This window comes from Macaca mulatta, chromosome 2 (assembly GCF_049350105.2).
Source record: "Macaca mulatta isolate MMU2019108-1 chromosome 2, T2T-MMU8v2.0, whole genome shotgun sequence".
Taxonomy (NCBI): Eukaryota; Metazoa; Chordata; class Mammalia; order Primates; family Cercopithecidae; genus Macaca; species Macaca mulatta.
Window position 1 is genome coordinate 45,034,145 of NC_133407.1, and position 26,321 is coordinate 45,060,465.

A 26,321-nucleotide genomic window follows, 5' to 3' on the forward strand; every position below is an offset into this window, starting at 1 on the left:
ATTAGCTCTGGTTCTTAGCTCAATTTCATGTGTGTTAAGAATGATACTGCTCTGCCAACCAAGAAAATGATTTGTTTCTGGGTGGGTTGTTTTGTATCTCTTATTCAGAAAGGAATTTTTGAAACCTAAGAATAATGTGCAACTGGGAAGCTATGAACTGTGGTTAATCAACTAATCCAGAATTTCTACAAGTACTCTGGTGAAACAATTTGAGTGCTATGAATTCCATAAATTATTTTACTCCAAAAGGTAAGTTTAAGTAAAAGTGACTGCATTTCAAACCATATTATGAGAACAGAAAAATGTTAGAGAAAGACTTTATTTCCCTAATAATACAGAGTAAGTTGAGAGGGAATGGTAATACCTACAGAATTATGTATGGCTACAGGGAGATGCTAGAAGTTTTCCTCTTTGACTACAGTGCCTGGATTCAGTTCCTTGGCTTTATAAAGTTCTCCATCCATACCATCACAGAGTTTCTGCTATTATGACATATTTTTCCCCAGGCCAGTTCAATACCAATCAAGCTTGGTATGCGTTTGGGTTAGAATCCTTTAAGGTCTATTGTTCAGGTATACCAGATGTCACTTTTCTCCTTATGGCCTACAAAATAGTCACAATTATCTTAGAAGATCCCAAACTCAAATTTAACAGAAACGGAGATAAGGATATTGCCTTAAAGGGCTTATATCTCCACTGATTATACAGCCTGATTTAACCCTTGTTTTCTAGAAATTTTGTAAATTAGTATTTTTATTCTATTTTCAAAATGTCCAAGTCATTTAAAAACTACCTTGATAACTAACCCTCAATATTAAAAGAGAGAACCCAGTGATCAAACAAATAAAATCTAGACCATCTTTGAATTTAAGTACCTGATAATGAACTGTTTTTACTGACAACACTTCTGACACCAAATGTTTGGGTTTTTTTTTTTTTTTTTTAATCACACCAACCAATTCTCCAATTTTTCAGACACCAATTAGGTGTCCAACAATTCAATACAATTCTGATAGTAACTACCTGGAGTTAGCCCAGACCTCACAGACTAAGAGCTCAGTCCCATAAGACTGCCCCCCCGCCCCCCGCATCAGATGCTAGCCACAGACGACATGCCCAGGCTATTCCCGTTTCTGACTACAGACTACAAATTTGAGGGTTCCCATGACCCCGCCTCAGATTTAATAATTTGCTGAAATGACACAGAACTCAGTAAAGCACTTTACTTATTATTACTGGTTTGTTTAAAAGGCTACTACGACTCAGGAAGACAACAGCCAAATCGAAGAGAAACACAGGACAGGGCAATGGGGCAGGGGTAGGGTGGGTGCACAGAGCTTCCATGCCACCTCCAAGCATGCCACCCTCCCAGTACCTCACTGTGTCCACCAACCCAGAAGCTCTCCAAACTGTCATTTATGGGGTTTTATAGAGGTTTCTTTATGTAAGCATGATTGATTAAATCATGGCCATTTGTAATCATCTAAATCTCCAGGCCCTCTCTCCCTGCTGGAAGTCAGAGGTGGGGCTGAAAGTTCCAATTCTTGGTCTTTCTGGCACCAGCCCCCATCCTAAAGCTATCTAGGGGACCCCAGCCAACAATCTTCTCATTAGAGTACAAAAGACACTCATCACTTTGGAGATTCCAAGGGTTTTAGGAACTGTGTGCCAGAACTGGAGACAATGAACAAAATTTATTTATTACACACACTGATGTTACAGAATAAAGCAACAGTTACTCAGCTATTTTTCTATGGTAATCAGTAGCAGTCATATATATGCTTTGATCAATTCTATATAAATTGATACATGTATCAAACAAAACCCTGAAGTTTCAGGCCTAAGCCTCATGCATTTGCTTGTGGCCATTCTACTACATAGGTTAAGATTTTCCAGTGACTGTATCAATGTTTCTTAACAAGTGGGTTGTTTCATAGTGAGGTCTAAAGATCTGGGGGAAAAAAAAAAAAAATCAAGAAAAGCTTCACAAACTGGCCAGTAAAATAATCAATGACCAATGGTCAAAATAATATATGACCAACTTCTAAAGGATTAGCTGTCTTTTCTAATACCACACTATTACATTTTATAATTCAGAGTAGAAGAGAGTTGTGGAAAAAAAAGCATTCAACAAAACTCTTCAGCATCATCTAGGATAACAGATGCTACTGAAATATAGTGTCACTGTTCTCTCCAGCTTCCTTCCTTCCTTCCTTCCTGCCTGCCTTCCTGCCTTCCTGCCTTCCTGCCTTCCTGCCTACCTCCCTCCCTCCCTCCCTCCCTCTCTCCCTCTCTCTCTCTTCTTTCTTTCTTTGACACAGTCTTGCTCTGTCGCCCAGGGTGGAGTGGAGTGGTGCAATCTCGGCTCACTGCAATCTCTGCCTCCCAGGTTCGAGCAATTCTCCTGCCTCAGCCTCCCAAGTAGCTGGGACTACCAGCGTTGGCCACCACGTCCAGTTAATTTTTTTTGTATTTTTAGTAGAGACAGGGTTTTGCCATGTTGGCCAGACTGGTCTCAAACTACTGATCTCAGGTGATCTGACTGCCTCAGCCTCCCAAAGTGCTGGGATTACAGGCTTGAGCCACTGTGCCCGGCCCCTCTACAGCTTTCTTTCCTCCTATTTGGAACTTCTTCTATTTATCTCTTCTTAAAACATGTTTTTTCTAGTTCTCTTTGTTCATAAGTAATCCAATATATATTGTAGAATTTTTTAAATCTCAGGGATGTATCTTAAATAATATAAAGATAACATTAACTTTGCTTTTCATTTTAATGGGTACTTGAATAATTAGATCCTCCCAAAATAAGTACTACATAAAAAAATCACTAAAATGTGTATTTATTTTCCAGTCATTTTACAATTTTACCATTCTCCTTTTTGACTTGTCTGTATGAGGTTATCTCGAGAGAAAGTTCCACTTTGAAAATTTTACTAATAGCAACTTTCCTGAACTCTTTGCCTCAAGTGATCCTTCCACTTTGGCCTCCCAAAGCATTAGGATTATAGGTGTGAGCCACTGCGCCCAGCATAATAGTAACTTTCTCATATCCATCTTAAATACCCTTTTTAAAATTAAAGATCCAAAACTGGCAGGCAGGGGACAACAAACGGAAGCTCCCAACAAAACCTAAAAAGAGAAAAAACCAATAGTAGAATTTTTTCATTGTCTTATCCACTCAACAAACACACAGTGAGCTCCTGTGAGACAGGCACTATGCTAGGTACAAGTCCCACGTTGTCTCAATAGCCTACCATTACAATACGATCTTAAAATGCCAATGAGGTTAGCAGCATTCAATAGTTTTGTATTTAAATTATACTTAAATATATAAAAATGTGTTTGTGGCAGGGGGACAGTTTTTGGGTTGTTCTGTGCCTTCCACTTTGTTCTAAAAACTCAGACGATAGCAAGAATGGAATAAATTCTGAGAACTACACTTGGAGGGTTAGGAGTAAGGTATCAGTGGATAAAAAAGAAAGAAAACCAAGATGTTAAGAACATTTCAAAGATTTTAAGGCTCCAAAAGTAACACAAACAACTGGGTAGTGCTCTACAAATATTGTCTTACTTGAGTCTAGCACTGTTCCTGATGACAACAGCCAACAGAGATTGGTTATCAACTTACTTATTTGTCTTTGGCAAAAAATTTCAACTCAGTCTACTGAAGGATTTTCTTTTTTTTTAATTTATTTTTTGTTGTTGTGTACTTTCCTTTTATTTATTTATTTTTATTATACTTTAAGTTCTAGGGTACATGTGCACAACGTGCAGGTTTGTTACATATGTATACATGTGCCATGTTGGTGTGCTGCACCCATTAACTTGTCATTTACATTAGGTATATCTCCTAACGCTATCCCTCTCCCCTCCCCCGTCCCCACAATAGGCTCCAGTGTGTGATGTTCCCCTTCCTGTGTCCAAGTGATCTCATTGTTCAAGTCCCACCTATGAGTGAGAACATGCAGTGTTTGGTTTTCTGTTCTTGTGATAGTTTGCTGAAAATGATGGTTTCCAGCTGCATCCATGTCCCTACAAAGGACATGAACTCACCCTTTTTTATGGCTGCATAGTATTCCACTGAAAGATTTTCATATGAGAACATCTTTAATGTTTATAGCTGAAGCCAACAGGAAAATAACATTCAATTATAAAAATATAATTCAACTCAAACTAAATCTCATTAGGTACCATATTACAGGACATTAACACTTGAGACTTACTTTAAAAATTAAATGTATGCTATTTTTAAGTTTCATACTCATAACCTTGGATCAAGTTATAATATCCTTTGATATATTTTGTAAAATACTTCTTATAATTAAGTTCCTTGAAATAAAGCTAAAATATATCTGATACTGAGCTGCACGCTACAACAACGTTTTAGCATAATTTACAACCAAAAATTGGCTCTCAATTCATTAATATAGGAAAGGCTCTCAATTCATTAATCATCTGGGAAATACAAATTAAAGCTACCATATATTACCACTGCACACTCACCACACTGAGTATAAGAAAACAGATGAAAAATACTGTGATGGTTAATTTTTGTGTCAACTTGACTGAGCTAAAGGATGCCCAGATAGCTGATAAAACATTGTTTCTGGGTGGTCTATGAGATGTTTCTAGAAGAGACTAGCATTTGAATCGGTAGAGTGAATAAAGAAAACCACCCTCTCCAGTGAAGGGGGGCATCATTCAACTTCTTGAGGGACCAAATAGAACAAAAAGGCAACAGAAGGGAGAATCTGCTTCTATTTGAGCTGGGCATTTATCTTTTCCTGCCTGTGAACATTGGCACACTGGTTCTGAGGCCTCTGGCTTAGAATTGGGACTTGTACCATCAGCCCCTCTAGTTCTCGGACCTTCAGACTTGAGCTAGGACTTGTGCCACTGGCTCCTGTGATTCTCAGCTTTCAGACTCAGACTGAATGACATCACCAGCCTTCCTGGTTCTCCAGCTTGCAGACAGCAGGTCACAGGACTTCTTGACCTACATAACTGTATGAGCCAATCCCTATAATCAATCAATTTCTCTCTCTCTCTCTCTACACACACACACACACACACACACACACACGCACTCACAGACACACACAGCTGATTCTTGAATAACAGGTTCAAACGGTGCAGGTCCACTTACACACAGATTTTCTTCTGCCTCTGCCACCTCTGAGACAGCAAAATCCATCCCTCCTCTTCCTACTCTTCATAACATGACAAGGATAAAGACTTTTATGACAAACCACTTACACTTAATGAATGGTACACATATTTTCTCTTCCTTAAGATTTTCTTAATAACATTTTACTTTTTCTGGCTTACTTTATGTAAGAATATAGTACACAATCTATAACATACAAAATATGGGTTACTTAACTGTTTATGTTATCGGTAAGGCTTTCGGCCAACAGTGAGCTATTAGTAGTTAATTCTGGGGAGAATGAAAAATTATACACAGATTTTTGACTGCACAGGGAGGTCAGTGCCCCAAACCACTGCGTTGTTCAAGGGTCAGCTACATATATGTGTATGTGTGTGTGTATGTGTGTGTGTATATATAGTCACATATAAAAATATAAAACCAATAGGAGAGGCAGCGGTTCTGATTCTTTGGAGAACCCTGACTAATAATACACGTTAGGTATTGGCAAGGATGTGGAGCAACAGAAATCCTCACCTGTTGCCAGTGGGAGTGTGAGCTGGTGTAACTACTTTGAGAAAAATCATCTGGGAGTACCTACTAAAACTGAACCCCAACCAAACAATTCCAATCCTAGGTGTATGCCCTGTAGAAATATGCACATGTGTTCACCAAAGGGCATGGACTAAAATATTTATGACATAACTAATCATAATATTCCCAAAGTTAAAATTACCTACCCAAATGCCCAATAACATTAAAGTGAATGAATAATGGTTTATTCACACAATAGAATATTACATAGCAATGAGAAAGGATGAACTACAATTACTAAGCATGATCTCACAACATTTTCTTAAGCAAGAGAAGCCAGTCACAAAAGAATAAATACTGTATGATTACATTTATATAAAGTACAAAAACAGGAGAAAATAATCTGTGCTTTTAGAAGTCATGATAGCAGTTATCCTTGAAATAGAGCACAAAGCATGCTTCTAGGGTGCTGGTTATATTCTGCTTCTAGATATGAGTGCTGGCTTGTAAAACTTCACTGAGCTGCACACTAATAAATGTGTGTAAATAAAACTTGAAATAATAGGTAAATATAAAACATGAATATTTTAATTATAAAAGTAATATTCAGTTATAGATATGTTACAAATACCGAAGAGAATGTATAGTAACAGTCAATCATAATCTCACATTCTAAAGATATTTTGTAAAAAGTAATTTGTTATATTTCCTCATTTTTCTCTATAAATAAATCTCACATAGTTAAGAACCTAAAATACAATTTTACTTAAATCTGAGCTGTTAAATTTTATTAAAATATGCTTACATAAAATAATTCTTGTATATCAAGCATTTTTAACTTTAAAATGCTTCTCTTCATAAGCAAAACTTTACAGCTACAAAATTAGCTATCATATACATACATACACAATTTATTTAGTTATTGCAAAACCACAGACTTCAATGTAGGAGCTACTTTTCTGCTCTTTATAATAAACATCTCTGTCTGTCTACATTAATCACACGTTGAAAGTTATTTCCTTAGGACAGCTACCTAGAGGTGGAACTGCCAGAAATAATGTTTGCACATTAAAATTGGTAAAGGCTAAAATATTGCCTAGCATAAAAACAGAGGGTTGAAAAAGCAACCAAATGGATAACTTTTATTTCTTTCTTTACTAGTCTTTTATTTTAGACAGTGCTCCTTAGTTGGTGAAGCCTCTCAATAAAGCAAAAGATCCACTGTCGAAAAGTCTAAGACATGTAAAGCTTGATGACATCGTAGTATTAGACACACAGCAGGTACTAAAAAAAAAAAATTCTGAATTGAATGAAAATTTCTGAATTGAATGAAAACCTTAGGCAGGAAAATCAGGCTGATCCTACTTGTTGCTCAATCCCCACTTTCATATACCCTACCATGTACCAGTAGATTTTTTTGTTTGTTCGTTGGTTTTTTTTTTTCCTTGTTTTGAAACAGTCTTACTCTGTCACCCACGCTGGAGTACAGTGGTGCAATCTCGGGTCACTGCAACCTTTGCCTCCTGGGTTCAAATGATTCTTGTGCCTCAGCTACCCAAGTAGCTGGGACTACAGGCACATGCCACCACATTTGGGTAATTTTTCTATTTTTATAGACATGGGTTTCACCATGTTGGCCAGGCTGGTCTCGAACTCCTGGGCTCAAGTGATCTATCGACCTCGGCCTCCCATGATGAGATGACCATGCCCGGCTATCAGTAGTGTTTAAAGTATGGTCCAGTGCTAGTAAACATCAGCTTCTCCCAAGAACTTGTTAGCAATACCAATTTTCAGGTCCCACCCCAGACCTACTGTATCAGAACTCTGGAGGTGATGCCTGGTAATCTTTATAACATGCCCTCTAGGTGACTCTCATGCTTGATAAAATATGAGAACTACTGACTTACAGTATTCCCAACTTCCAAGCATGCTAGGAAAATATCACCTTTATTAATCAGGGAGTAGAAAAAAGATGAATCACTTTTTTCAAAGTATTACTCAAGTTCCTACTTTGTTCATTTGGGAGACTGAGGACCTTATTGATAAATAATGTTTTCATCTTCTCCTCTACTTCCTTTAGATTTGTGATTTACATGTCTGCAATGTCAGTCACGCTGCTTTTCATATGTAAATGGGTCCCAAATGGATTCACTATAGGATGTAAAGAATATACAGGATGTCACTGGATGTTATCCAATGTAAAACAATGTCACTGAAAAATGGGATAGTAAGAGTTTCCAAAACGCAATCAAAGAAACAGAGCAAAGTTATATAATTCTACCTAATCACAACAATATATGTTGCAAAAGTAGTTAACAGGAAGATAAAAGATGTGGTAACCTTAGTCTCTTTAAAACACTTTAATATTTTACTTTATTTTCATTTTTAAAAGGTAGTTCTTATTGAATTCTAGTATCTAATTATTTAATATGGTAACAAACTAACCACTATTAATTTAAATAAAATGTATCTGAAGATAAACAGGAAAAATACAAATAAGAAAAAGGATCAGATGGCAAAGGTTTTTCAGGTAAAGCAACCCACTGGGATGAACTGGTCAATAAATAAAATTATTTGCAGAATGGAATTCTATTTTCAGATCATTAAGATTTTTTTTGTTTTTTTTGAGACAAGAGTCTCACTCCGTCACACAGGCTAGAGTGCAATGGTGTGTTCTCAGCTCACTGCAACCTTTGCCCCCCAGGCTCAAGCAATCATCCCAGTTCAGTCACCCAAGGAAAAAGGAGCTGGCACTGCACAAGCCCAGGCTACCATGCCTGGTTAACTTTTGTACTTTTTGTAGAAATGGGGTTTTATGTTGCCCAGGCTGGTTTCAAAGTCCTGAGCTCCAGTGATCTACCCGCCTCGGCCTCCCGAGGTGCTGGAATTACAGGTGTGTAATTTTAGTTATCCTGAAACCAAACCCAGACTCAAAGAGGAAAGCTAGAACCATTCATTGTGTGTGTGTGTGTGTGTGTGTATTTGAGACAGCGTCTTACTCTGTCGCCTAGGATGGAGTACAGTGGCACAATTTCGGCTCACTGCAACCTCTGCCTCCCAGGTTCAAGCGATGCTCCCACCTCAGCCTCCTGAGTAGCTGGGACTATCGGTGCACACCTCCATACCTGGCTAATTTTTGTATTTTTTAGTAAAGATGGGGTTTCATCATGATGGCCAGGCTGGTCTTGAACTTCTGACCTCAGTGATCTGCCTGTCTCAGCCTCCCAAAGCACTGGGATTCAGACACCTGCCAAAGAATTTTTATTGAAATAGCAACCAAATGTTGCTTATACCTATTACTCAAAGTAATACAAAATAAAACAGAGGTTTACTAGATATTTTGGGGCTTAAATTTGTGAAGTAAAATCCAAAAAAAGTAATGTGGGTAAAAGTTAGCAGCTTAAGTAAACATGAAACTTGTAAAACATATAAGCTACTGAATTTTTAAGAATTTGAACACCGAAGTAATTTCTAATACCAATTCTCTACTCTTTTACCTTTCCAACTCTTTTAACTTTATCTTACTCTCATCAAGAAAAGCACAGTTCTCACATTTGCATCTCAGCAGAAATGCATTATTATGGTCCCTACAGAGAGCCATTCCAGCAACTCTTTCAGTAGAACTCTGAATTCCTTCTGCTACCTAATGATTTCCCCACAATATGCTTCTTTTATTCCTGTTCCCAGGCTGTGAAGAATTGTTCAAAAATGTTATAAAACCTGAAACAATTGGTGCCACTATAAATGTATGTATAGATGCTATGAAGGTATGTATGATGCGGTTACATCCTGATAAACCCACTGTAAGATTAAAATATTGTAAGTTGAAAATTCATTTAACACACCTAATCTATCAAACATTAGAGCTCAGCTCAGCCTACCTTAAGGTGCTCAGAATACTTATATTAGCCTACAATTAGGCAAAGTCATCTACCACAAAGCCTATTTTATAATATGTTGAATAGCTCATGTAATTTATTGAATGCTGAATTGAAAGTGAAAAACAGAATAGTGGTATGGGTACTTGAAAGTATGGTTTCTACTGAATGTGTATCACTTTTGCACCATCATAAAGTCAAAAAATTTTGTCAAACCATCGTTAAGTTGGGGATCATCTATCTGCTGGGATCATCTTCAGCTGGTTCCTTACTGTGACCCAGGGATCCCCAGAATCATCTCTAAGATTATAAAGGATTAAAAATAATACAAAACAGGATCTAATCACCAATACTCTCCAAATGGAGGTTTTGTGTACTTCTCTCGTAACTGAGGTTTATCCAGGAAATCCAAGGCTGATTTGACATATAAAAATCAATCAATGCAATAACATACCATATTAACAAGCTAAAAATACTCCACCGTGTAATCATTGCAACAGGGGCACAAAAAGCATTTAACAAGATCCAAAAACCACTCAGGTATAAAACTCCCAGAAAACCAAGAATAGAAGGAAAACTTACTCAACCTGATAAAGGGTAGCTATAAAAAAAATCTACAGCTAAAATAATACCTAAAAATAAAAGACTTAACATTTTCCTCCTAATACGGGGAACAAGGCAAGGATTTCTGCTGCCACCATTTCTAACAAATCTTGTGCTGAAAGTCCTAACCAGTGAAATTAGAAGGCAATTATATCTCTATATGTTAGCAAAGAAGAACTGGAAATTGAAAATTAAAATACCACTTATAATCAAAAACTCTCCTGCAACTGATAAGCAATTATGGCAAGGTTACTATAAAGTTTAACATACAATTAATTGCCTTCTTATACACCAGCAATGAACAAATAATATTTGAAATTAAAAACACAAGACCATTTACATTAGCACCAAAAATGAAATACTTAGGTATAAATCCAATAAATATATATACACAAATATATATATACACATATGTGTATATATACACACATGTATACACATATATACATATACACATATACACACACACATATATACATATATATACACATAAATATAAGATCTCTGGGGGAAAACTATAAAACTCTGATAAAAGAAATCAAAGAAGATCTAATTAATGTAGAGCTACCCCATGCTCATGAATAGGAAGAATCAATATTATTAAGATTTCAGTTATTCTCAACTTGATATACAGATTCATTGCAATCTCAATAAAAATCCTGCAAGTTACTTTGTAGTTATCAAAAAACTGACTCTAAAATTTATATGACAAGGTAAAAGACTCAGAACAGTCAACACAATAGTAAAGAAAAGCTGGAAGACTAACATTATCCAACTTTAAGACTGACTATAGGTCGGGCATGGTGGCTCATGCCTGTAATCTCAGCACTTTGGGAGACCGAGGCAGGAAGACAGCTTGAGCCTAGACGTTCAAGACCAGCCTAGGCAACGTGAGACCCTGTCTCTACCAAAAAATTAAAAAATTAACTGGGCATGGTGGCACATGCCTGTAGTCCCAGGTACTTGGGAAGCTGAGGTAGGGAGATTACCTGAGCCCAGGAGGTCAAGGCAGCAGCAAGCTGTAATTGTGCCACTGCACTCCATCTTGAGAGACAGACTCTAGCTCAAAAAAAAAAAAAAAAAAAGAAAAGAAAAGAAAAGAAAAGACTATAACTATAAAGCCACAGTAATCAAGATAGTGTGGCACTGGCAAAAGAACAGCAAAATAGATCAACAGAACATGATAAACAGCCCTGAAACAGAACCATAAAAATATGGTCAACTAATCTCTAACAAAATGGGCAAAGGCAATTTAATGGAGAAAAGAGAGTCTTTTCAATAAATGAGGCCAAATGAACTGGTATCTACATGTAAAGAAATGAATCTAGACACAGATTCTTCATACCTGTCATAAAAATCCAAAATGGATTCTAGACTTAAAACATAAAATACAAAATTATAAAACTCCTAGAAGACAATAAAAAAGAAAATCTATATGAGCTTGGTTTTGGCAATTACATTTTAGATACAACAGAAAAAGCATGATCCATGAAAGAAAAATTCATGTTGGACTTCATTAAAATTAAAAATTTCTCCTCTGTGAAAGGCACTATTTCTCCACTACCAGATAACCAATGTCAACAGTTTCTGTGTATTACAAGAGACATTATATGTTTTCAAGTTTGTATGCTGTGTCATTATTTCTCTCTCTCTCTTTTTTTTTTTATAGAAAAGGTCTCACTCTGTCACCCAGGCTGGCTGGAGTGCAGTGGCACAATCTCAGCTCACTGCAACCTCTACCTCCTGGGCTCAAGCAATCCTACCACCTCAGCCTCCTGAGTAGCTGGGACTACAGGTACACACTACCACCCCCAGCTAATTTTTCATAGAGACAGGGTTTCACTATGTTGCCCAGGCTGGTCTCAAATTCCTGGACTCAAGGGATCTGCCCGCCTCAGCCTACCAAAGTGCTAGGATTATCGGTGTGAGCCACGACGCCAGGCCTGTTCCTCACTTCTTTAAACAAATAGTTATATACCCAGATCACCGTTTTGTACTTTTCTTTTCTTTTTCTTTTTTTGTTTGAGATGGAGTCTTGCTCTGTCGCCCAGGCTAAAGTGTAGTGGCACAATGTTGGCTCACTGCAACCTCCGCCTCCTGGGTTCAAGCGATTCTCCTAACTCAGTCTCCTGACTAGCTGGGATTACAGGCGCAAACCACCATGCCCAGCTAACTTTTGTATTTTTAGTAGAGACGAGGTTTCACCATGTTGGCCGGGCTGGTCTCAAACTCCTGACCTCATGATCCACCCGCCTTGGCCTCCGAAAGTGCTGGGATTACAAGCATGAGCCACCGTGCCCGGCTTCTTTTGTTAATTCAATGTGTCTTCTAGATCATTCTATATTTGTACATAGGCTTTCTCATTCCCAATTTTACATCTGCATAGCATTCCATTATATGTACTGAACACAATTTATTTAACTAGCTCCTACTGATGGATTTACATTGTTTCCAATACTTTACTATTACATATTATACTGTAAAGATTAACTTTTATTTCCTAAATTTGTGAGCTAGCAATAAAATAAATTCCTAGAATTGAGACTACTAAGTTGTAAGACATGTTAATATTAAATTAATAAATATTGTAAATTCCCTCTCATAAAGGTTGTACTAATTTATGTTCCCAGCAGTAGTATAGGAAAGCATGTTACCTTACGCCCTTGACAAAAGTGTTTTTGTCAAACATTTTTTCTTTTTTTTTAGATGGAGTTTCGCTCGTTACCCATGCTGGAAGTGCAATGGTGCTATCTCAACTCACTGCAACCTCTGCCTCCTGGGTTCAAGCGATTCTCCTGCCTCAGCTGGGACTACAGGCATGTGCCACCACGCCCAGCTAATTTTTTGTATTTTTAGTAGAGATGGGGTTTCGCCATGTTGGTCAGGCTGGTCTCAAACTCCTGGCCTCAAGTAATCTGCCCATCTCGGCCTCCCAAAGTGCTCGGATTATAAGCGTGAGCCACTGCACCTGGCCCAAACTTCTTTTTTTCAATCCTGCACAAACTGCTTAATACTCACCAATCTTATAGCGTGAAATACGATACATCAATGTTTTTATTTATTTTTTTGAGACAGGGTCACCCAGGCTGGAGTACAAGTACAATGGCACGAACACAGCTGGCTCACTGCAGCCTACACCTCCCAGCCTCAAGCAATCCTCCTGCCTCAGCCTCCCAAACAGCTGGGACTACAGGTGCATGCCACCAAGCCTGGCTAATTTTATTCTTATTTTTTGTAGAGGCAATGCCTCCCTATGCTGCCCAGGCTGGTCTTGAACTTTGGGCTCAAGTAGTTCTCCAGCCTTGGCCTCATTAAGTGCTAGGACTACAGGCATGAGCCACTGTTCCCAGCCCTCAGTGTAATTTTAAATTACATATGCCTTAAGAATGAGGTTGAGTATCTTTATATATGTCTAAGAACTGTTAAATATTTTCATTTCTGTGAAACTTCTGTTCACAAGTTTTGTCCATTTTTTGAAAATCGGACTGTTGTTTTGATTATTTCTTTTCTTTCCCACATTTAATAAGATTCTTCTACTTTAATGCATAAAACCCTTTGAAATCAGTGTCAACCAGGAAAATTCATGTTAGAAAAAATTGGAATGAGAGTTAATATTCTATATTCAGAACATCTGAGAAAGCATTTTTTACTATTACAAAAGTTTATTTAACAAAAAGTCTAATATGAAAATGTATGTGACCTAATTTTTTTTTTTTTTTTTTTTTTTTTTGAGACGGAGTCTCGCTCTGTCGCGCGGGCTGGAGTGCAGTGGCCGGATCTCAGCTCACTGCAAGCTCCGCCTCCTGGGTTCACACCCTTCTCCTGCCTCAGCCTCCCGAGTAGCTGGGACTACAGGTGCCCGCCACCTCGCCCAGCTAGTTTTTTGTATTTTCTAGTACAGACGGGGTTTCACCGGGTTAGCCAGGATGGTCTTGATCTCCTGACCTCGTGATCCGCCCGTCTAGGCCTCCCAAAGTGCTGGGATTACAGGCTTGAGCCACCGCGCCCGGCCGACCTAATTTTTACATCATAGTAAAACAGGCCCTATGGAGACAGGACATGGGTTTCTCTGCTGAACAGCCATTATTTATACTCGTTCCAAGGCTTCTAACATGATGATATTATTTCCTCGTATTACCACCATTCCAATATTGTTCTGTTGCCCACTAATCGCCATCTCCACACATTCATCTATCACAAGGTTCATAAAGGGATCAAATCCCTGCAATATTCCTTGGACATGTCTGCCACCATTTAATTTCAATGATAACTTCTTGTCCATAAATTTTTTCAACTCGGGAGAGTGAGCTTTGTTCATGGTGTATAGTCCGCGGGCTCACAGATGCCTTGGAACGGAATGCGTGGCTTCCCTCAGGCTCCCGCGGTAGGCCCGGCGTCTTGCATTTGGCGTCATTGACCTCGTTAGCCCTTGATTATTTCTTTCACTATTATATAATATTCCTCTTTATTCCTTTAATGACTTGAGGTTTGAAGTATGTTTTCTTTTATTTAATATCAATATTATGTTCTTGCTCCTTATATATCATTGGCCATTTCCATTATTTTTAATCTTCTTTCCATTTAGGAGTTTTAAATATTTTTGTTCGAGAGGCTTATGGGCCAGTGGAAATAAGACCTAAGCTTAGATGTAAGGGATGAACAGGAATTAGCTAGGTGATATGTATAAACATAGCAGGAGTGGCATGAAAGATGGTGTCAAGGAAGCATAAAATTCCAGGCCCAGAGAGGAGCATATAGAAAGGCTAAATGGGACAGAGAAGAGAGAACAGGGAACTAAAAGCAGTTCAATGTGGCAGAAGGATAGGTGGCTGGGATACGAGTAAAGATGAAAACAAGAACCATTATCTTAAAGTAATTTTTTTTTGGGGGGGGGGATGGAGTCCTGCTCTGTCACCCAGGCTGGAGTGTAGTGGCTGGATCTTGGCTTACTGCAAGCTCTGCCTCCTGGGTTCAAGCAATTCTCCTGCCTCAGCCCCCCTAGTACCTGGGATTACAGGTGCACACCACCACGCCCAGCTAATTATTTATATTTTTAGTAGAGATGGGGTTTCACCATGATGGCCAGGCTGGTCTCGAACTCCTGACCTCAACTGAGCCACCTGCATTGGTCTCCCAAAGTGCAGGGAATACAGGCGTGAGCCACTGCACCCGGCCATAAAGGATCATTTAAATTGGAGTTTGGACTTTATCTTGAGGGCAATAAGGAACTATTAAAATGTTTTATAACATGAAAAGATGTGTGCAGATCTGTGTTTGAGAAAAAGTATGCAGCTACATTACAGAGAATGAAACAGAAAATCAGCTGCAGTAATCCAGGAAATGGTTTATAGTAGGTCTGACCTACTACAGCAGCAGAGAAGGCAGAGAAAATGGGTAAGGAAGGCTGAGAGAGTTAGGTGGAATCAACAAGCCTTGTAAGGGATTTGACCACGAGTAGAGAGAAAGAGAAAGGAATTAAAGATAATACCTCTGTTTCCGGCTGGGATAAAGGGCGGCTGGTACTATCAATCAACCAGATCAGGAAAAGGGGGACAGCAGATTTTGGGAGGGTAAAAAAATTACTTTAATTCTGGACAGACTGAGTCTGAGGTGCATTAAAGTTATTCAAATGAAGGTGTCCAACAGGCTGTCAGATATACAAAATCTTAAGACAAATATTTGGGCCACAGGTATAGGGAATCATACATATACAAAACAGATGACAACTAAAGCTATAACAATAGGTGAAATCGCCTGGGGAGAATACACAAGGTGAGAAGAAAACCTAAGACCATGGAATACTAAGCATTTAGAAGACAAAGGAAATCTAATACAGTAGACTGTCAGGGAACAGCCAAAAAGGAAGGTGAAAATATTATAAACAGGAGAAAAAGAAGTAAGCACAGAATGAATGCTTACTATGTGCTAGGCACTGAACTAAGAACTTTATGTGCAGTTGCTCATTGAATCCTAATACATTCTATGAGCAATCTACTATTATAATATGTATCATTACAGATGTGGACATTGTAGTTTAGAAAGATCACCTTGCTCAAGATCACACATTTGGTTGGGTGTAAGAAATGGAATCAAGATTACATTTTAGTCCTCCAGTGCTCTTGTTCTTAACTACTACACTGTACTACCTTCTATGAAAGACTAAGAAAATGTATCACAGACAAAAAGGATAAAACAGTGATTCAAAAAGAAAGGCACCACTCCAGTAGCAATGAGCTCATTTAGCACTGAGATATTGGTTTCTAATAACATTCTCCAGGACAAGGAATCCATACTCTGGAAAAATGACTGATCTGAGGACTGGGCAGGAAATACACAAGATGAGTCTAGGGCATCTTGCAGTGCCAACAAATAAGGAAGTATCAAAAACAAACACAATGATTAGGACTTGTCCAAGAGACACGGAAACCAACAGAAAGAGCTACCAATGGCCGTATCTGGAAATGTGAGCAAGAAAATAAAATATTGGATTATAACCCACAGTATAAACTAAATATCCATGAGTCCATACTAATCTCAATAAATAATTGAATAAATAGAGGAGAAGGGACAAATCTAGAGCACCAAAGAGTCCTAATTGGTGTAAATGCTAATTTAATTTATGTAGAAACTCCCCTCAAGGAGGGAGAGCGTAACTCCCTGCTCCTCAAGTGTGTGCTCCACACAGTGACTTCCTTCCAAAGCCTATGATGCAGAAAAGGAGAGGAGTAAAGACTAACTTTACTGTGGAGAAACCTGACAAAAGCGACATCAGTCAGCTGATCAAGGTTCACATCAACGGTGATAAGTCATGTTGATAGTATGTGCCTTAATATGCTGTGATGAAAATGTCACCCAGGCTGGAGTGCAGAGGCAAAATCATAGCTCCTGTAGCCTCAAACTCCTGGGCTCAAGTGAACCTCCCGCCTCAGCCTCCTGAGTAGCCCAGGAGTACAGGTATGTGCTACCACGCCCAGTTAATTTTTAAAAATGTTTTTGTAGAGGCAGGGTCTCACCATATTGCTCAGTCTGAGTCTTGTACGCTACCGATAGTAGGGGAAACTGAGTGAAGGGTATAAAGTAACTCTGTACTATCTTTGAAATTATTCTGTAAGCCTATAGCTGTTCTAAAATGAAAAGGTTATTAAGAAAAACAAAAGACATCAACTGTGTTAAATGCTTAAAAACAAACAAACAAACAAACAACCACCCACCCAAAAAAAAAAAAAAAAAACACAAAGACTAAGGGCAGTTTCATAGGATGAATGGAAACAAAATCCGGATTATATTGGACAGGAGTCAATGAGAGGTAATGGCACTGAAAGCGTATGCGCTCTTCCAAAAAGTCTGATTATAAGAGGCAGAACAAATCACAGCTGGAAGTAGACATCAAGTTGAAGAAAGTGTTTTTGCTTTTGCCTTGTGAAATCAAGGTATAATTCACTTTCAAACAATTCACCTTTGAAAGTAGGTTTTAGTATATTTACAAAATCATAAAACCATCACCTCTATTTAATTCCAGAACATTATCATCACCACAAATGAAATGGTGAATTAAATAAAGACTAGATAAATGTTCCATTTGAATGTGAATAGGAAAACAACATTAAGATCAATAAAACCAAAGCAATCTAGAGATTCAATGCAATCTCCATTAAAATGCTGTGTCTTTTTTCAGAGAAATAGAAAAGCTGATCCTCAAACTCATATGGAATTGCCAGGAGCCCTAAATAGCAAAACAATCTTGAAAAAGAATAAAGTTGGAAAACTCACATTTCCCAATTTTGAAACTTACCAAAACTACAGTAATAAAAACATTATGGTACAGACATATGGCCAGACATAGGCTGATGGAATAAAATCAAGAAATCAGAAATAGGCCAGGTGCAGTGGTTCACGCCTGTAATCCCAGCACTTTGGGAGTCTGAGGGCGGGTGGATCAACTGAGGTCAGGAGTTTGAGACCAGACTGGCCAACGTGGTAAAACCCTGTCTCTACTAAAAATACAAAAACTAGCCAAGCATGGTGGCACATGCCTGTAATCCCATCTACTCAGGAGGCTGAGGCAGGAGAATCACTTGAACCTAGGAGGTGGAGGGTGAAGTGAGTTGAGATTATACCACTGCACTCCAGCCTGGGCAACAGAGTGAGATTCTATCTCACACACACAAAAAAAGAACTCAGAAATATGCTGGGTGCAGTGGCTCACACCTGCAATCCCAACACTTTGGGAGATCAAGGCGGGAGGATTGCTTGAGGCTGGAAGTGCACGACCAACCTGGGCAACAGAGCAGGAACCCATCTCTAAACACATAAATTAAAAAAATAGGCCAGGTACGGTGGCTCACGCCTGTGATCCCAGCACTTTGGGAGGCGAGGCAGGTGGATCACCTGAGGCCAGAAGTTTGAGACCAGCCTGAGCAACATGGTGAAACCCAGACTCTATTAAAAATACAAAAATTAGCCAGGCATAGTAGCGGGTGCCTGTAATCCCCGCTACTCGGGAGGCTGAGGCATGAGAATCGCTTGAACCTGGGAGGCTGAGGTTGCAGTGAGCCGAGATCGCGCTACTGCGTTCCAGCGTGGGCAAGAGTGAGACTTGGTCTCAAAAAAATAAAATAAAATAAAATAAAATAAAATAAAAATGAATGAATTAATGAAGTTAAAAAGTCAAAAATAAACCATCACAAATACAATCCACTGATTTTCAACAAGGGTACCAAGACCGTTTAATAAGGAAAGGACAGTCTTTTCAACTAACACTACTGGAAAAACTAGATATATACATGCAAAATAATGTTGGACTCTCACGTTACACCATTAAAAAAATCAACTCATAATGGACCAAAGACCTAAACTGAAGAGCTAAAACTATAAAACTCTTAGAAGGATCTTCATGACATCAGATTTGGCAATGATTTTATGAATATGACAGATACCAAAAGCACAGGCAACAAAAGAAAAAATGAATTAATTGTAATTCATCAAACTTAAGGACTTTTGTGCATCAAAGGATACTATAAAGAAGTGATAATACAACCTACTGAAGAGAAGAAAATATTTGCAAATGATGTATCTGAAAAGAGGTTAATATCCAGAGTATATAAAGAACTCCTCAAACTCAACAACAAAAAAACAAAACAACCTAATTTCTCCCCTCTTTTTTGAGCAATCATGTTTACCTCCATCTCTGCCATCAAATTCTTCCAGTCAATAAGATTTTGTTTCTTCTGCGAAAGTTCAGTATCCTGCATACACTAGTGCCTGTCCTCTGACTAAAACCTATAAAAAATGGTAAACTCACCTGGCTAAACAAGTACAACTCTGTTAGTCCCTCTCTACTGCTTTGAGATAGTTAAAAAAAATATATTGTATCCAGGCCAGGCATGGTGTCTCATGACCGTAATCCCAAAACTTTGGGATGCCAAGGCAGGAGGATCTCTTGAGCCCAGGAGTTCGAGACAAGCCTGGGCAATGTGGCAAAACCCTGTCTCTACAAAAAAAAAAAAAAAAAAATTAGCCGATGTGGTGGTGCATATCTGCAGTCTGTAGTCCCAGCTACTCAGGAGGTTGAAATGAAAGGATTGCTTGAGCTCAGGAGGTCAAACTTGCAGTGAGACGTGATCATGTCACTGCACTCCAGCCTAGGCAACAGAGCCAGAACCTGCCTCCAAAAAAAAAGAAAAAGAAAAAGAAAAAAGGTTTTCCCGGGCGTGGTGGCTCACGCCTGTAATCCCAGCATTTTGGGAGGCCAAGGTGGGCGGATCACCTGAGGTCAGGAGTTTGAGACCAGCCTGATCAACATGGTGAAACACTGTCTCTACTAAAAATACAAAAATTAGTTGGGCATGGTGGTGCACCTGTAATCCCAGCTACTTGGGAGGCTGAAGCAGGAGAATCACTTGAACCCAGGAGACAGAAGTTGCAGTGAGCTGAGATCACGCCACTGTACTCCATCCTGGGCAACAGAGACTCTGTCTCAAAATAAATAAATAAATAAAGTTTTATCTAGAATTTCTAGTTGTTATCTGCAATAGGTTTGGTCCAATAGAAGCTAAATACCCATACCAGAAGCAGAACCAGAAAGTAATTCAGAAAGATAGTTGCTGTGGTACCATTTATCAGAAATAAGATGGAGACGATCTAAGTGTCTGACAGTGGGGGAATGGATATGTAAATTGTAATATAGTCACTTAATTGAATAGCATATGACTATTAAAATATTTTGATACAGCTATAAATAAAATGGAAGAAATGTTTCAAGTTTAAGGCAAGATGAAAAAAATGAAACAGAAATAATGTGATCATGGTTTCAATCTTGAATCTTAGATTTATTGCAAACCTCATATATATAGATGAGGTTGTGACTAGTAAAACACAAATTCATTTTGAAGTGTTAATGAAGTAATATTAGCTTAACAATATGTTCCTCAATCAACATTCTAAGATTATGACTTAACAAGTAGTTTTGTGTGCAGTTTTTTTCAGTTGTCACAAAATGTTTCTCAAACTTGAAAATATTAGCTGGGGAATGGAGCAAGATGGCCAAATAGAAGCCTCTACCCATGGTCCCTCCATGTACAGGAACACACCAAACTTAACAACTATCTACACAAAAAAGCACCTTCGTAAGAACCAAACATAGGGAGCGATCATAATACCTGGTTTTAACTTCATATTGCTGAAAGAGGCACCAAAGAGGGTGGGAAAGAGAGTCTTGAACGACCAACTCCACCCCTCCCCCATTCCCTGGCAGCAGCCATATGGCAGAAAGACAGAATCTATGCCCCTGGGGGAGGGAGAGCTCAGTGACTGTGGGACTCTGCATTGGAACTCAGTGCTGTTAACACTGGGCAGAACTCAGCTGATAGCCACAGAGGAAACATACAGAACAGCTCTGGACAGAAGAAATCGTCCATTCCAGTAGTCAGAACTTGAGTTTTGGCAAGCTTTGCCACCACAGGCAGAGCTCTGGGGTCCTAAACAAACGTCAAAGGCAGTCTAGGCCAAAAGGACTGCAACTCCTCAGCAAGTCCTAGTGCTGTGCTGGGCTCAGAGCCAGTGGACATCGGGGGCACACAAACTAGTGAGACATCAACAGGGGTGGCTAAGGGAGTGCTTGCGCCACCCCTATCCCAACATCAGGCTGCACAGTTCCAACCTCCAAAGACACTGCTTCCTTCTGCTTGAGGAGCGGAGAAGGAAGAGTAAAGAGGACTTTGTATTGCAATTAGGATACCAGCTCAGCCACAGTAGAATAGGGCACCTGGCAGAATCACGAGTCCATTCTAAGCCCCAGCTCCCAGAAGACACTTCTAGACACACCATGGGCCAGAAGGGAACCTACTGCCTTGAAGGGAAGGACCCATTCCTGGCAGGATTCATCACCTGCTGACTGAAGAGCTCTTGGGCCCTGAATAATCAGTAGTAGCCAGGCAGTATATACTTCCTGGGCCTTGGGTGAGACTCTGAGACATGCTGGCTTCACGTATGACCCAGAACACTCCAAGCTGGGTCATATGAGAAACTCCTTCTGTTTGAGAAAAGCAGAGGGAGAAACAAAGGGGACTTCGTCTCGCAGCTTAGGTACCAGCTAAGCCACCAGTTGAGGTAGAGCACCAAGTGGGTTCTTAGGGTCCCTGATTCCAAGCCTGGGCTCTTCGACAGCATTTCTGGACCTGCTCTGGATGAGAGAGGAGCCCATCAACCTTAAGGGTGAGTCCCAGGCCTGGCAGCATTCACCACAAGCTGACTGAAGAGCCCTTAGGCCTTAAGTAAACCCTAGCAGTAGCCTCTCAGTACTTTCCATGGACCTGTGGTGGTGGCCAGGGGAAAGACTCCTCTGCCTGTGGAAAGGGGAGAGAAGAGTGGAAAGGACTTTGTCTTGTGGTCTGGGTGCCAGCTCAGCCATAGCAGAATAGAGATCCAAGTAGATTTCTAAGGTTTCCGACTCTAGGCCCTGCCTCCCAGATGGCATCTCTCAACCCGCATGGGGCCCAGAAGAACTCGCTGCCCTGAAGGGAAGAACACAAACCTAGCTGGCTTCATCACCTGCTGATTGTAGAGCCCCAGGGCCTTGAGCAAGACCCAGTATTGTGCTGGCTTCAGGTCTGAACCAGTGCAGTCCCAGTGGTGGTGGCCACAGGGATACTTATATAACCCCTCCCCCACCTCCAGGCAGCTCAGCACAGACACAGACACTCTGTTTGGGAAAAAGTAAGGAAAGATAATCAGAGTTTCTGCCTGGCAAACCAGAAAATTCTCCTAGTTCTTATCCAAGACTACGAAGATGGCACCTCTACAAGTCTGCAAGAACCACAGCATTACTGGGTTTAAGGTACCTCCTAATGCAGATACAGCTGCCATGACTAAACACTTGAATCACAACACCCAAGTCCCTTAGAATACCTAGAAAGCCTTCCCAAGAAGCACAGGTACAAACAAGCCCAGACACCAAAGACTACAATAAATATATAACTTGTCAATGTTCATACATCAATGAACATCCACAAGCATCAAGACCATCCAGGAAAACAAGACCTCAACAAATCAACTAAGTAAGACACCAGTAACCAATCCCAGAGGGAAAGAGGTATGTGACCTTTCAGACAGAGAATTCAAAATTGCTGTTTTGAGGCAACTCAAAGCAATTCAAGATAACACAGAGAAGGAATTCAGAATTCTATCAGATAAATTTAACAAGGATTGAAACAACTAAAAAGAATCAAACAAAATTTCTAGAGTTGAAAAATGCAACTGACATACTGAAAAACGCATGAGTCTTCTAATGGCAGAATTGATCAAGCAGAAGAAAGAATTAGTGAGCTTGAAGACAGGCTATTTGAAAATACACAGTCCCAGCCTGGCCAACATGGTGAAGCCCTGTCTCTACTAAAAATACAAAAATTAGCTGGGCATGGTGATGGGCACCTGTAATCCCAGCTACTCAGGAGGCTGAGGCAGGATAATGGCTTGAACCCGGGAGGCAGAGGTTTCAGTGAGCCGAGATTGCTTCACTGCACTCCAGCCTGTGCGACAGGGCGAGACTCCATCTCAAAAACAAAAAACATACAATCAGAGGAGACAAAAGAAAAAAGAATAAAAACGTATGAAGCACACCTACAAGATCTAGAAAACAGCCTCCAAAAAAGCAAATCTAAAAGTTACTGGCCTTAATAACTTAAGGTGGCGGCAGAGAAAAAGAGAGAGTAAAAAGTTTATTCAAAGAGATAATATCAGCAAAATTCCCAAACCTAGAGAGAGATATTAACATTCAAGTACAAGAAGGTTACAGAACACCAAGCTGACTTAACCCAAAGACTACCTCAAGGCATTTAATAAAATGCCTGAAAGTCAAAGATAAAGAAAGAATCCTAAAAGCCCCAGAGAAAAGAAACAAACAACATACAATGGAGCTCCAAAGCACCAGCAGCAGACTTTTCAGTGGAAACTTTACAGTCCAGGGAGAGAGTGGGTGATATATTTAAAGTGCTGAAGGAAAAAACCTTTTGCCCCAGAACAGTATATCGAGCAAAAACATCCTTCACACATGAAGGAGAAATAAAAACTTTCCCAGACAACAAAAAGCAAAGAGATTTCATCAACACCAGACATGTTCTACAAGAAATTCTAAAGAAAGTCCTTCAATCTAAAAGAAAAGGATGTTAATGAGCCATAAGAAATCATCTGAAGGTACAAAACTCATTTACTTTTTTTTTTTTGAGATGGAGTCTTGCTCTGTCACCCAGGCTGGAGTGCAGTGGCATGATCTCAGCTCACTGCAACCTCCGTCACCCAGGTTCAAGTGATTCTCATGCCTCAACCTCCCAAGTAGCTGGGATTACAGATGGGATTACAGATGCACACCACCATGCCTGGCTAATTCTTGTATTTTTAGTAGAGATGGGGTTTCGCCATGTTGGCCAGGCTGGTCTCGAACTCCTGACCTCAAGTGATCTGCCTGCCTCAGCCTTCCAAAGTGCTGGGAACACAGGCATGAGCCATCACACCTAGCCAGTTGTCATCTGTTTAAAAAATAATGGGTTATATTATTTGCAAGCCTCACAGTAACCTCAAACAACATACAATGGATACACAAAAAATAAAAAGCAAGACATTAAATCATACCACCAAAGAAAAATCACCTTAACTAAAAGGGAGGAAGGAAGGAAGGAAGGAAGGAAGGAAGGAAGGAAGGAAGGAAGGAAGGAAGGAAGGAAAGAAGAAAGGAAGAGAACATCACAAAACAACCAGAATACAACAAAATGGCGGGGTAAGCCCATACTTATAAACAATAACATCGAACGAAAATGGACTAAACTCTCCAATCAAAAGACGTAGAGTGGCTGAATGGATAAAAAACAAGATCCAACAACTTGTTGCATACAAGAAACACAATAAAGACACACGCAGATATATAGAGAGATGGAAAAACATATAGACAATGGAAACCAAAAAAAGAGCAGATGTAGCTGTATTTGTATCAGATAAAACAGATTTCAAGACAAAAACTATAAAGAAACAAGGTCATTACATAATGATAAAGGGGTCAAGTGAGCAAGAGGATATAACAATTGTAAACATATATGCACCAACACTGGAGCACCCAGATATATAAAGCGAATATTAGCGCTAAACAGACAAACCCCCAATATAATAATAGCTGGAGACTTCAACACCCCACTTTCAGCAATGAACAGATCTTCCAAACAGAAAATCCACAAGGAAACACTACACTTAATTTTCGCTATAGACCAGTTGGACCTAATAAGATATTTACAAAACATTTCATCCAATGGCTGTACAATACACATTCTTTTCTTCAGCACATGGATCATTCTCAAGAGTAAACCATGTTAGGTAACAAAACAAGTCTTAAAACATTCAAAAAATTTGAAATAGTATGAAACATCTTCTCTGACCACAATGGAATAAAACTAGACATCAATAACAAGAGGAATTCTAGAAACTGTACAAACATATGGAAACTGAACAATATGCTACCAATTGACCAGAGGGTCAAAAAAAAAATTAGAAAGAAATGTAAAATTTACTTGAAACAAATGATAAAAGAAACATAATACACCAAAACCTATGGGATATAGTGAAAGCAGCACTAAGAGGGAAGTTTGTGGTATAAGTGACTACCTCAAAAGAGTTATCAAATAGATAACCTAATGCTGCATCTTAAAGAGCTAGAAAAGCAAGAGCAAATCAAACCTAAAATTTGTAGAAGAAAAGAAAGAATAAGAATCAGAGCAGAAATACACCAAATTGAAACACAGGAAACAATGCAAAAGATCAGTGAAACAAAAAGTTGGTTTTCTGAAAGATAATATTGACAAACCTTTAGTCAGACTAAGAAAAAAAGAGAGAAGACTCAAGCAAATAAAATTGGAGACGAAAAAGGAGACATTAAAACTTATACCACAGACATTCATTAGTGGCTACTAGAAGCAACATGGCTATGATATGCCAATAAATTGGAAAGCCTAGAAGAAATGGATAAATTAACAGACACATACAACCTACCAACACTGAACCATAAAGTAATCCAAAACCTGAACAGACCAATAACAAGTAACAAGATTGAAGCAGTAATAAAAAGGCTTTCAGTAAAGAAAAGCCCAGCACCTAATAGCTTCACTGCTAAATCTTACCAAATATTTAAAGAAGAACTGATATCAATCCTATTCAAACTATTCCAAAAAATACAGCAGGGGTCCCACAACCCTGGGCCACAGACTGGTACTGGTCCATGGCCTGTTAGAAACCAGGCTGCACCACGGGAGGTGAGTGGCAGGCAAGTGAAAGAAGCTTCATTTGTATTTACAGCTGCTCCCCATTGCTTGCATTACCACCTGACCTCCATCTCCGTCAGATTAGCCGCAACATTAGAGTCTCACAGGAGTGCAAACCCTGTTGTGAACTGTGCATGTGAGGGATCCCGGTTGTGTGCTCCTTGTGAGAGTCTAATGCCTGATGATCTGTCACTGACCCCAAGATGGGACTGTCTAATTGCAGGAAAACAAGCTCAGGGATCCCACTGATTCTACATTATGGTGAGCTGTATAATTATTTCATTATATATCACAATGTAATAATATTAGAAATAAGGTGCACAACAAATGTAATACTGAATCATTCTGAAACCATACCACCCT

The 26,321-nt window shown here is 39.3% G+C and overlaps 1 protein-coding gene and 1 pseudogene across 47 annotated transcripts in view; both read right to left on the minus strand.

Moving 5' to 3' along the window:
* The window catches only part of TFDP2 (transcription factor Dp-2), a 197,046-nt gene that overhangs the window by 103,837 nt on the left and 66,888 nt on the right, over positions 1–26,321 (minus strand).
* LOC714757 (small nuclear ribonucleoprotein G pseudogene) lies at positions 14,110–14,560 on the minus strand (annotated as a pseudogene).